General features: G+C 46.3%; 1 long non-coding RNA gene across 1 annotated transcript; it reads left to right on the plus strand.

Moving 5' to 3' along the window:
- The first annotated feature begins 4,742 nt into the window (after positions 1 to 4,742).
- On the plus strand, positions 4,743 to 11,284 carry LOC130037263 (uncharacterized). The gene is made up of 3 exons (XR_008794487.1): positions 4,743 to 4,891; positions 5,269 to 5,448; positions 10,914 to 11,284. It is a non-coding gene; the product is annotated as an uncharacterized LOC130037263 (long non-coding RNA).
- The last annotated feature ends 1,161 nt before the right edge of the window (positions 11,285 to 12,445 follow it).

Here is a 12,445-nt window from a genome sequence, read left to right on the forward strand (position 1 = left end):
GCTCTTCACAAAAGCTTCTTCACGGCCCTTCCAGGCGCGTTATCTGTTTTGAGCAAGAAGAGGAAGCGCAGCCCCCCGGGGTGGCTCTGTGGCTAAGTGCAGCACTCGGGCAAGCGTGAGGCCATGAGTTTGATCCCCTGTGCCACCCACGTGTGCCCAGCATGGTCCCAGCAACTCTGCTGTCTGAGGACAAGTCCTGGTGTAACCACAGACTGTCATCTCCAGCAAGCAAATGGGTGTGAATGGGAGTCTCACAACCGAGCACTGTGGCCTGGAGCACACACACACCCCCGAGCATGGGGGAACACCTCAGTGACCCCTGGATGGCTCTACCGCCAGAATGTGAGAGGGCACTGCATCTAGATGAGAGTCACTTTGGTAAGCACAAGGGTCAAGTGTGCAAGCACCCAGCACCACCACTGCTGGTCACTGCACAATAGCAGCAAGGGAAGGGAAGTGGGAACCGAAGTAAATGCATAAGAACTGCATCAAGGCAGAGAAGACACATCTCCGATCTCGGGGGAGAGGGGTCTCACTGGGCGGGATCCAGGGTGCACAGCCCCTTCCTTTGCTTCAGTCTCTTTTCTTCTCTAGGGACAATGCCCCTGGAGACCTCAGCCTGGTGGTCCTTCACTGAGCCTTAGTTTCTCCCATGCAGGAAGGTCTTCCTGCGACTCTATCCAACATCATCTCCAGGCTGAGGGAACAATAAAAATCTCTCCTCCCTCCCACCCCAAGAAACTGCATCCCTTTGTGGGGGCTGCCAAAGGATAATAGGGTGGTCTGGGATCTCCCAAGTTTTGTTCCAGAAATCTGTATAGTAGTGTAGATCCATGGGAAGTCAAGGAGGCTTTAATCCAAAATAAAACCATTTTCCCAGAAAACGGTTTAAAATGTTTAAAAATATATATCTTAGAATAGCTGGAGTGTAGTGAGATGGGTAGAGCATTTGCCTTGCACACGGCTGACCAGAGTTCAATCCTCAGCATCCCATATGTGATTCCTGAGTGCAGAGCCAGGAATAATTCCTGAGCACCAATAGGTATGACCAAAAAAATGAACCATATGATGTCTTGGATTTTCGATATTTTACTTTTTTTAAATTATTTATTTATTGAATCACTGTGGGAAAAGTTACAAAGCTTTCAGGTTTAGGTCTCAGTCATGCAAATATCAAACACATTTCCCTTTACCAATACTTATTTTTTACCACGAAGAACCCCAGTAGAACCCCACCCCTCACCTCTCCCAATGCCTGCGAGGCAGATGAATTCTAGTTAACACTTTATCTGCTTTGATTAGATTCATTGTTTCAATAAAAGATGCACCACTATTATTTAGAGTTTACCCCCGCCCCCAAATGAGACATGCTGAAAAAGCATTGTGAAATGATTTGCTTTCTACAGCTGGGTTCAAGAATTAAATGTTGGTTTTAGATTTCCGCTGTTTTACTTATTAACCCTGGAAGTATTTCTACTGAAAGTCAGATAATTAAGAGATTAGTTTCTGTGCTCTGGAGTCGTGGCCATGCCGGAGAGCCGCTTGTGGGGGGGCAACTGGTGACCTCGGTAGGGCATGAAGGACGGACCAGAATGCCCCCCTTCCCATGAGGTTTTAGTCGCCCCCACACCCCTGGCTCATACCTGCTGTCCACAAGGCTCCCATGCGGCCGCCATCTTTCTTTCCAGAGAGGAGAGGGCGAATGGGGCAACACCCTTTCCCCTCCGGGCAGACATGATGGCCTGGATTAACCCATAGTCCGTTCACTTTTCTGCTCCAAGATGCTGGGTTCTGCATTAAGTCCTTGTGTTCTGGGGCCGTGGCCATGCTGGAGAGCCGCGCTCGTGGGGGGCAACTGGTGACCTCGGTAGGGTGTGAAGGACGGACCGGAATGCCCCCCTTCCCATGAGGTTTTAGTCGCCCCCACACCCCTGGCTCATACCTGCTGTCCACAAGGCTCCCATGCGGCCGCCATCTTTCTTTCCAGAGAGGAGAGGGTGAATGGGGCAACACCCTTTCCCCTCTGGGCAGACATGATGGCCTGGATTCGATATTTTACTTTTTAAGTCTGGAGATGGCATGCGGGTACCAGGGCTGAGATCTCCAAGCCTGCTCAGATCGGAACTGGGCCTCCTCCACCCAGATCCCCCATCTTCCAGTAGGTAGGTGTCACACCCACCAGCTGCCGCCAGCATCAGGTGGTCCCATCAATGGCCAAGACCCAGAGACTATAAAACTCAGCTCCCGGAAGCGCGTGGCCACATGACATCTTATTATCTCGTTCTTACTTTGGAGAACCTGGCAGGCTACCGAGGGTGTCCTGCCCACACGGCAGAGTCTGGCAAGCTTCCCGTGTTGTACTCAATATGCCAAATACCAGTAACAATGATGGGTCTCATTCTCCTAACCCTGAAAGAGCATTTAATATGGCTCTTTTAAAATCTCAGGGCTAGAAAGAAGGAGACATTACTGGTGCCTGCTTGAGGCAATCGACGAACAACAGGATGATCATGATCATGATATATATGTGTGTGTGTATATATAAATATATATACATATATAAAATCTTGCAGTCAACCATCTTAAAATTATAATTAATTCTAGAAGTTATTTTTCAACAGCTCTGCAAAAACATAATTCACTTATCTTTCACTTACTTGAAGTGTGTGATTTTTAGGAAATGTACAGGATTGGAGAACTATTACCACAATCCACTTTGCACTTATTCCCTGGGACAATGCAAACCTACAGCCCAAGGCTCAGACTAAATTACATCTGTCTTGACGCTTCTGCAGTTGTAATAACTGTCTCTGGAGCCTTCGATACCTGATTATATCCTCCTAAACAGAAATCCTTTTATTTCTTTGTTTCCGAGGCTTACCTAAATTATGTTAGGTTCTTATTCCAGCACATTTACACAACTTCCAAGAAACACTGAATCACACGAGAATGAGCATCTCCTCTAGGAAGTATTTTGAAAAGGGTGTGAGTGATGCATACTCAAAAATACATGTGCTGTTTTTTGGGATGATCGTCTTTATTAAGTAATTGTATTGGGATTGATTCATTATTGGCAGGAGACTTGTTTTCTCTTTTTCTTTTTTGTGTTTGGACCACACCCGGTGATGTTCAGGACTTACTCCTGGCTCTGTGCTTAGGGATCACTCTTAGTGGGGCTTAAGGGACCCTGTGGGGTCCCGGGGGTTGAACCCTGGTTAGCCATGTGCAAAGCAAGCGCCCTACCCACTAGACTATCTCTCCGCCCCTCCTGGAGTCCTGTTCTTAAGCATAGCGATAGACCAGCAACATACTCTGAATACTTGTGGGAATTCCACTTCATCTCCTTAACCTGCTTTCTAGTTTCTGATGTTGCAAATAAAAAGTCAAGAAATGATTCCTTTCCCTCAGTAACACAATTTTTTTTCTTTCTTCCTGAAGTCTTCTTAATGTCTTCATTCTAAGAGTCCAGGAATCTTTCCAGAATATTCCATCAGACAACACTGCTGAACTCCTTTAACGGGTGACACCCAATTCAGGTAATGGAACTCTGGGCTTAGTACCTGACACCATCCCTTTGGGCCCCTTCCTCTCCCACGATCACATCCACTTATAGCCTGACTTTAAGAGACAGACACTTGGACTGGAGCGATAGCACAGTAGGTAGGGTGTTTGCCTTGCATGCGGCTGACCTGGGTTCAATTCTCAGCATTCCATATGGTCCCCTGAGCACCACTCAGGAGTAATTCCTGAGTGCATCAGCCAGGAGTAGCCCCTGTGCACTGCCGGGTGTGACCCAAAAAGCAAACAAACCAACAAACAAAAAGAGAGAGAGAGAGAGAGAGACACACACACACAATTCAAACCACTAGTGAAGTAGTCCTGTTTGATTTCATCCTTCCCACTCCATGTGGTGAAATTATTTTCTTAGATCATTTACGTGATAATCATTTTTTTACCTTGGTTCTGAAACAAAAATTCAAAAAGAAGATAAAATAGCCATTTCAAGTGCTTTTCAAATTCAGCCAGACGGTCCACGTGAACTGAAAATCTGCACTTGCCAAATGAACATGATTCAATGTTGAAGTCTGCACTCCATTTCATTGTTTTCTATTTTAAACACAAATAGGCATCCTATCGGTCACCTGGAATGGTAGTTGAAGTCACTCTGATCTATAACCATGGTGCTACTGTTTTGTTTTTTATTTTTAGTGAAATAGTTTAATTACGAGAATCGAAAGTGCCACAGCAACTGGTAACAAGAACTGCATGCAGAGTTAGCTGGCGCCATACCAAACGCCTGCAAACTTGCTCTGGAAAAGGTCCAAACCCAAAAATAATGTGTGTGTGTTTGGTTCTGGTTTAAGTGGGCCACTGTGTAATAAGGAGATGTTCAAGTTCACTCCAGAGAGAGTTTTTTAAGGATAAGTAATAAAAATGTACTATTTGGAGCATACGTGTAGATTGCATAAATGTTGTGTAACTGAATTCCAGTTACAGGTCTAGCACATAAGAGCTTAGAAGCGACCATTCTCCTTCTTAGAAAAAGAACAAACGGAAACGGTTGGGTTTTTGTTGAGCCATCAGATAAATGAGGTCATAGGGTAAAAAACATGCAAAAATCGATACATGACACCCTTTTCTAGGGGTGTGGGGAGACAAGGAGAGGTCGTACTTGTGCCAAGTCAGCAAACACAGCCCCCAGCATGCCTTGCGTGGCCCACAAGACATGATGCTGGGGGAAAGAGTGCTGGATTTTGATAAGAAAATGTGCTTGGGGTGGAGAGATTAGGCAGTGGAGAAGGCACTTGCCTTGCATGCTGCTGACCCAGGTTCAATCCCCAGCACCTCAAACCTGCCAGGCATGAGCTTTGAGCACAGAGCCAGGAGTACAGTGAGTGGGATGGGGTGAGGGGAAGAAGGAAAGAAAGAAAGAAAGAAAGAAAGAAAGAAAGAAAGAGAGAGAGAGAGAGAGAGAGAGAGAAAGAAAGAAAGAAAGAAAGAAAGAAAGAAAGAAAGAAAGAAAGAAAGAGGAAGGAAGGAAGGAAGGAAGGAAGGAAGGAAGGAAGGAAGGAGGAAAGAAGGCAAAAAAAGGAAGAAGGAAAGAAGGAAAGAAAGAAGAAAAGAGAAAGAAGGGAAGGAAGGAAGGAAGGAAGGAAGGAAGGAAGGAAGGAAGGAAGGAAGGAAACAGATGGCTTTTTTTGTCCTTGTTTTTGTTTCCAAGTTCACCCATTTTGTTGGTGAAATACATGTGTGTTTGTTTTTTTTCAGGTCAACATATTTGGCTGCCTCTTTGGGAATCCCAAGATAAACCCCCTAAAATCTGAGGCTGGTGGGAAAGCAGGGGGAGGCGCTGAGGGAGCCATTGACTCTGACCCTGGTGTCCTAGCTCTGTCCCCTCCCAGTCTGAGGGCTGCCGCTGCTCCCTGGGCTCTCTGTGGTAATGATCCGGTAAGCCTATTCTTTACTAAGCCCTGTGTGTGTGTGTGTGTGTGTGTGTGTGTGTGTGTGTGTGTGTGTGTGTTTTATGTATATTTCTTTTCTTTTTGGGCCTCACCCAGTGATGCACAGGGGTTCCTCCTGGCTCTGCACTCAGGAATTACTCCTGGCAGTGCTCGGAGGACCATATGGGATGCTGGGAATCGAACCCCAGTGCAAGGCAAATGCCCTATCCGCTATACTATCTCTCCAGCCCCTACCTTTTCTTTGAGGTACCAGCCGTGGTGGTGGTGGTGGTGGTGGTGGTGGTGGTGGTGGTGAGGGGAGGTGGGGGTTGTTTCTTTCAAGTGTTCCAGGTTTAGTTAACTGTCAAATCAAGCTGGCTGCCCTCTGGCTGAGTTGCCCAAGGCAGAGACTGAAGCTTTTCCCTCTTCTCTGGACTGAGTGAAGCCCCCGCCCCCCACCCCCTGTCTGCAACTCTAACCTTTGTGTTTTGGCTGTGTCTATCAAACTCCAGGACATGGCGGAAGAGATTGCTCCAAAGTCAGGCATTTTAGAGGTTTCCGGCCTTCCACCCAAGGCTCTGATTTCCTAATTTGGGAAACACCCAAACCTGTCCCTCCACAAATGCCATGTAAACCCACCGGCAGAAAATGATCCGATTCAACTGTTTGGAAATGCGGAACCTTCATGGAAGGCTGAAGGAAGGAAAACCAGTCGGAGTCAGAACCCTTTTGAATGAATCCGGGTCTCAGTCCCCCACTAGGTGGTGACCTCAGACAGCAGCCCGGAGTCCCAGGGCAGGTGCTGGTGGCTTGAGCTGACCCTGACAGTGCTCTCCTTCCTTCTGCGTGTCTGCTGGCTCTGGGGGCGTCAATTGCAGGCTGTGCCTTTTGCTTCCTGACTCAGAACCTGACCTGGGCTCTGTGTCCTAGCAAAGGTACTCATTTATTTTGGATTGACGGTCACACGCAGTTGTGCTCAGGACTTATCCAGGCTCTGGGCTCAGGGATCACTTCCAGAGGTACTTGAGGGTCTTAAGTGTGTCAGGATCTGAACACGGGTCATCCGCATGCTAAGCAAGCAGCTTTCCCACTATTCTAGCTTTCTGGCTTCCTCTCAAAGGCCTTTAAAGGCCGTGTCAATTCACAGTAATTGGGGTAAACATTAGACAGACCAAAACTGTGGGGAGAAAGGCTTGGAAATGAAATCTTTGAGGGAATAGGGCCTGGAAAAGCTGTCCCGTACCCCTGGGAAGCTAGGAGAGCAAGAAAGTGGCTGGGACCAGGTACATGGAGATCCCCTCCTGCCTGCCAACTTCTCACTCAATTGTGAACAGCCTTGAGTGTTGAAGACACACCCCAACACACACACACACACACACAGCCTATCTGCAAAGATATTTCCTCTCAGGCATGAGACGAAATATTTGTTTGTTTGTGTGTTTTTACTTTTTGGGTCGCACCCGGCAATGCACAGGGATCACTCCTGGCTCTGCACTCAGGAGTCACTCCTGGCAGTGCTCAGGAAACCATATGGGATGCTGGGAATCGAACCCAGGTCAGCCGTGTGCAAGGCAAATGCCCTACCCGCTGTGCTATCTCTCCAGCCCGAGAGGAAATATTTGTTGTATCGCTATTCCAACCCTAAGCATACATAGTCTTAGTGAGTGAGCCCACAGGATGAAGAAAAGAAGAGTTGGCAAAATTTAAGCTACTTACTTTTTTTTCTCTTTTACATGTTTTTGGCTATCTTCCTAAAGATTTGAGTTGCACTTAATATTCTGAAACAGTCCTTTTAGGGGCCAGAGTGATAGTACAGTTGAGCATTTGCCTTGCACGCAGTTGATAAGAGTTCAATCCCAGCATCCCATATGATCCCCCAAGTACTGCCAGGAGTAATTCCTGAATGTAGAGCCAGGAGTAACCCTAGATCAGCCCCACGTGTGACCCCAAAAAAGCCAAAAATGGGGGTGGGGTGTTTTTATTTTCATTTCCTTGATTGACTCTGAGGCTGAGTACCTCCTTTCATTGATAATAGTATGATTCTGGGTACCAATTCCACTGTGTGGGCTTTATCTCAGTCAACACCAAGTAATCTTGGACACCAATGGTTGTCCTACAATTCAGCTCAGTGCTGACATGCCCCAGCTGGGGGAAGCACCATTGCCACAGGGGAAGGACTGGGATTTGGTCCTTCTAGTCTGCTGCCCTTCACAGAATTTGGGCACAGTCCAGATAGTTTCTTGTGCTTCTGACCAACTGACTCTGAATCAGAGGTTCCCATAAACCCATTCCTAGGGTTGGATGGGTCTGCCAGAATGGTCAGTTTCTCTTGACTACTCACTGGCTTATTACAAAGGCAGCAAATGAGACATCACGGGGGTGGGGGGGCGGAGGGGGGAGGCACAGGGCAAGATCTCAAGGAGCGTCCATCCTTTAGAATTTGGGGCCCAGCTCAGTAGCCTGTGGAAGACTTCTAGCTCACCCACCTGGGATTCCTTCATCCTTTCTTCCTGGGGTTTTATGCTGACATCATTGTTTAATGCATAATGGATGTAGTTGTTGGTCTCTGACTCAACTTCTAGCCCCTCTTCCCTTATTAGGGGAGGGAATAGGAGACAGTAGAACCTCCAACTTCTATTCATGGTCAGTCTGTTGCTAATCAGAGACCTCCATTTTTAGGGGATTTCCAACGGACTTTATTAGCACCAAGCTGACTGTATAGGAAGGGCCTGTTGTAAATAAGACAGTCTATTTCACCTTCTAAGGCCCTGCAACAAATTCAGGAACTGAGGAAAGAACCCAAAGATCATGACTAAATGTCCCCAGGAAATGCCAAGAGTTTGGAGTGCCATGATCCAGGAAGTCTGGATCAAAAGCAACATATTTATTATAAATCACATGACTAGTTGTATTTCCTGCTGTCCATCACTTGTGAAGAACTTGATCGTCTCTCTATTGGGTTGTCAGCTGTGTTACTGCTGGCCCATAATAAATTCTGCATGCAAATACTAGGAACTCTATGTTAGCTTCCCACGGTAACACAGCCCTGCAAAGTGAGTGGCTTAGGACAACAGACAGTGATTCTCGAGACTGGATGTCTGAGCTCCGTTTGTCACTGTCTTCTGCATCCTGTGTGTTGAAAATGCTTCTCTCCCATCCTTTATCTTTGCTCATACCGTCTTCCTCTGTGTGTAACTGTGTCCTCACATTCTTCCTTAAAGGAATCAGGCATGCACTGTTCAAGGGACACCACATTGCCTACCTGAGGGTCCCTCCTTTTTTGATTAGCCCTGCAAAAGACCTGGTTTCCAAAAAAGGCACTGGCCCCTCAGCATCCCCAGGCTGCTCACTGAGGCTCATTGCAGTCACATTTTATATTCTTTTGACTATTTGTATTGCTTCTATGCAGGAAAACTTTCATATTTTTTTTGGTTTGCTTTTTGGGCCACACCAGGTTTACTCCTGCCTCAGCTCTCAGGAATTATTCCTGGTGGTGTTCAGGGAACCATATGGGATTTCTGGGAATCAAATCCAGGTTGACTGCAAGCAAGGTGAGCATCCTATCTGCTGTACTGTCTCTCTAGCCCAGAAAACTTTAGTATTTTGACATGCTTAAGTCAGGTCAGTTGCATTTTTTCCTTTCTGACTTCCAAGGAACAGAAGATTAGCAACTCTAAGCTTTGAGATTTATTATTCTAGATCCAATTGACTCTTTTTGTGTGTGTGTGTGTGTGTGTATTTGGGCTATACCAAGGAGTGCTCAGGGCTTACTTCTGGCTCTGTGCTCAGGGGCACTGGTGATACTAGCACAAGAGTGGATTTTCCTGAAGAGGTGGATTTCTGAAACTTGTATGAAAGATTTTCACACAAAACTCCCAAGGATAGGAAGTTAGAGTTTATGGTACAGTTTAAACAGATGGGGCCCAGAGAGATAGTACAGCAAATAGGGCATTTGCCTTGCACACGGCCAACCTGGGTTCAATCCCCAACATCCCATATGGTCCCCCAAGCACCGCCAAAATAATTTCTGAGGGCAGAACTAGGAATAACCCCTGAGCATCGCTGGGTGTGGCCCAAAAAGCAAAATAAATCAATAAATTAAATAGATAGATCTGTGTCTCTCCCTAATGTCTTGGCCACTCTTTTTACCTATGCATGACATCACTCATCCTAACCCGTGCTGCCCTGTTCCATGTACAACTTCCTGGTCCAGTCCCTTACTGTCTGCCCACCTCCATAGATAATGACCTGGTCTTGTCCCTATGCCACCCTCTATCCGGTGTGTGCTTTCCTTGTCTGAAATTGTGTCCCTGGAACTTTCCCGGACTGTAACCCAGTGTTTATCTCTTATTCGGTCCCGGCTTTCCTTGTGCCTCCAGCCTGCCATCTCTCTGAGCATAAAGTCCCTCTTAATCTGCTGTCTGTCTGGGTATATGAGCTTTAGTTCACCCTGCCTTCTTTCTGAGTGTGTGACATGCCCCCACCCCCTCACCCCCCAAACTAAAGTCTGACTTGGGCATAAGTGAATATCCAAAGAGAATGAGAGGGGAGGGCACAGAGAGAAGGTCCAAAGGGCCTGGCCTGACTAGGGGGCTTCCTTTTTATCTGCCACCATCCCCTCCTGCCAACCACCCTCATACCATTATACATTTGATTGGATACTTTCTCCATGGGAAAGGTTTAAAGTGACCAACTAAATTAATTAGCTCGCCTGGCACTGCACCTTTCCACTCCTACTATAACAGTGGGGCATCAAACCTGTGAAAGGCTTACTTGCTATCTCTCAATCCATCAAGAAATTAATCTGAGGGCCCAGCTTCACAACCTCAGGACTAATCTTGGAAGAGATGCCAAGCCCAGCTGAGGAAACTCACAGGTACACTGGTTTTCAGGACTGAAAGCTATGGGGCACACTCAGGAGGGGAGAAATGGGATGAGATCCTGGAGCTCCTTTAGCACACAGCCGCATATGGGGCCACATGACACCTCTGAATGCCACGATACTGACAGCCCAGTAAGAGCACAGCAAATTAGATGGGAAAGTACCATAGAGGCCAACTAAGCAAAATAGCACTGTAGCACTGTCCTATTGTTCATTGATTTGCTCAAGCAGGCACCAGTAACGTCTCTATTGTGAGACTTGTTGTTACTGTTTTTTGGCATATTGAATACACCATGGGGAGCTTGCCAGGCTTTGCTGTGCAGGCGGGATACTCTTGGTAGCTTGCCGGGCCCTCCGAGAGGGGTGGAGGAATTGAACCGAGATTGGCCACATGTAAGGCAAAATAAGCAAAAATAATAATGCAGAAGGCTCAACTACAACAAACTACTCAGTAAATCATTACACAATGATTCTATTCACCCCACTGATATCAATTCTCATAAACTTTCTTTTATTGAACTATTTTTTTTTATAATTCCACTTACCATTTTGCTGCAACCAGTAATATAACATGAATTATTTCGTACCAGGGCTGGAGCGATAGCACAGCAGATAGGGCGTTTGCCTTGCAACCTTCGATTCCTCCGCCCCTCTTGGAGAGCCCGGCAAGCTACTGAGAGTATCTCGCCTGCACAGCAGAGCCTGGCAAGCTTCCCGTGACGTATTCAATATGCCAAACAGAGTAGCAACAAGTCTCACAATGGAGATGTTACTGGACCCTCTTGAACAAATCGATGAACAACGGGAGGACAGTGACAGTGACAGTATTTCGTACCTGTGAGGTACGAAAGCAGACCCGTGAGGTGGGTGGGAAACAGAGAACAATTGTGAAGGGAAAGTCACGCTGGTAGTGGAATTGGTGTAGGAACATCAAATGCCCCCAAAAAGTGTATTATAAACAACTTTGTAGATCACAGTATTTAAATAAAGTTAAATAAAAAATGAATATAAATAAATGAAAATGAAAATAAAATGTATAAAATAAAATAAAAATATAAATAAAATGAAAAATAAATAAAATAAAATATAAATAAATATGAAATATAAATAAAAATGAAAATAATAATCTGAGGGGCTGGAGAAATGACTCAAAGGGCTGGGACTCTGCTTTTTATGTGGGAAGCTGGAATTCTATCCCCAGATCATAGCTGGGCATGATCCACCAGCACAGAGCCAGATGTACCACCAAAATATATTTTAAGAAACAAAGAGAGAACTTAATCCGTGTAAACCCTTAATTCTTAAAGATTTAAAGACAAATGCTAGTTCTTAAGGGAGGAAGAAATGTCTCCTCACTTCTGTCTCTGAATGGGCCAAGAACACATCCCCTCCTCCCACTGGACCAGTAAATCACAGCACGATCCAGAGGGGTATTCAGTCTTTTGTTCTTTTCCTGCTTCCCCTTCAGGCCCAGCAGGATAAGAAAGCAGACAAAGACCCCTGCCTTTGAAGGCTGCTCCCTTAGCAACACAATTGGAGCCTTAGAAATGAACAGTCCAGAAAAGACTGAAGAATAGCTATTAAGCGTGGACTGTTACTGTCCTTGGTCTCTCTGCCTGGGTGGAAAGAAAGAACATGACCCATGTGCGTACACACTCTCTCTCTCTCTCTCTCTCTCTCTCTCTCTCTCTCTCTCTCTCTCTCTCTCTTTATAAATGAACCAATACAAATGTCAAAAATGCCACTCTAAAATAAAGCTCTTCGCTGTTTTCCTCTCCTGTTTGAAATGTGTGAGTGTCGTAACAGTCTCTTCCTCAAGAGCTGGCCTCACTTCTTTGGAACTGCTCTAGCCTAGAATGTGATGGAGAGTGTCAGTGGAGAGCCGCCATCCTTAGTTCCCAGAAATCTTTGCAAAGGTTTGTGGGAACTCATCAGGAAGCAAAACCTGAGCCCAGCTGTGCGTTTTCCTCCTTTATCTGCACTGCAGGGGGGCGGGAGGGGGAGGGGGAGCCCTCGGCTGATGAGACATTGAGGTGCTTCCTTCTGCAATGCTGATCCAGGTACCCACACATCTGTCCCGGGGGAAATTTCAAAGGCTCTGACTGAGAGTTTAAGCTGAGCT

The sequence above is a fragment of the Sorex fumeus genome, unplaced genomic scaffold (genome assembly GCF_029834395.1).
Source record: "Sorex fumeus unplaced genomic scaffold, SorFum_2.1 ptg000072l, whole genome shotgun sequence".
NCBI classification, from domain to species: Eukaryota; Metazoa; Chordata; class Mammalia; order Eulipotyphla; family Soricidae; genus Sorex; species Sorex fumeus.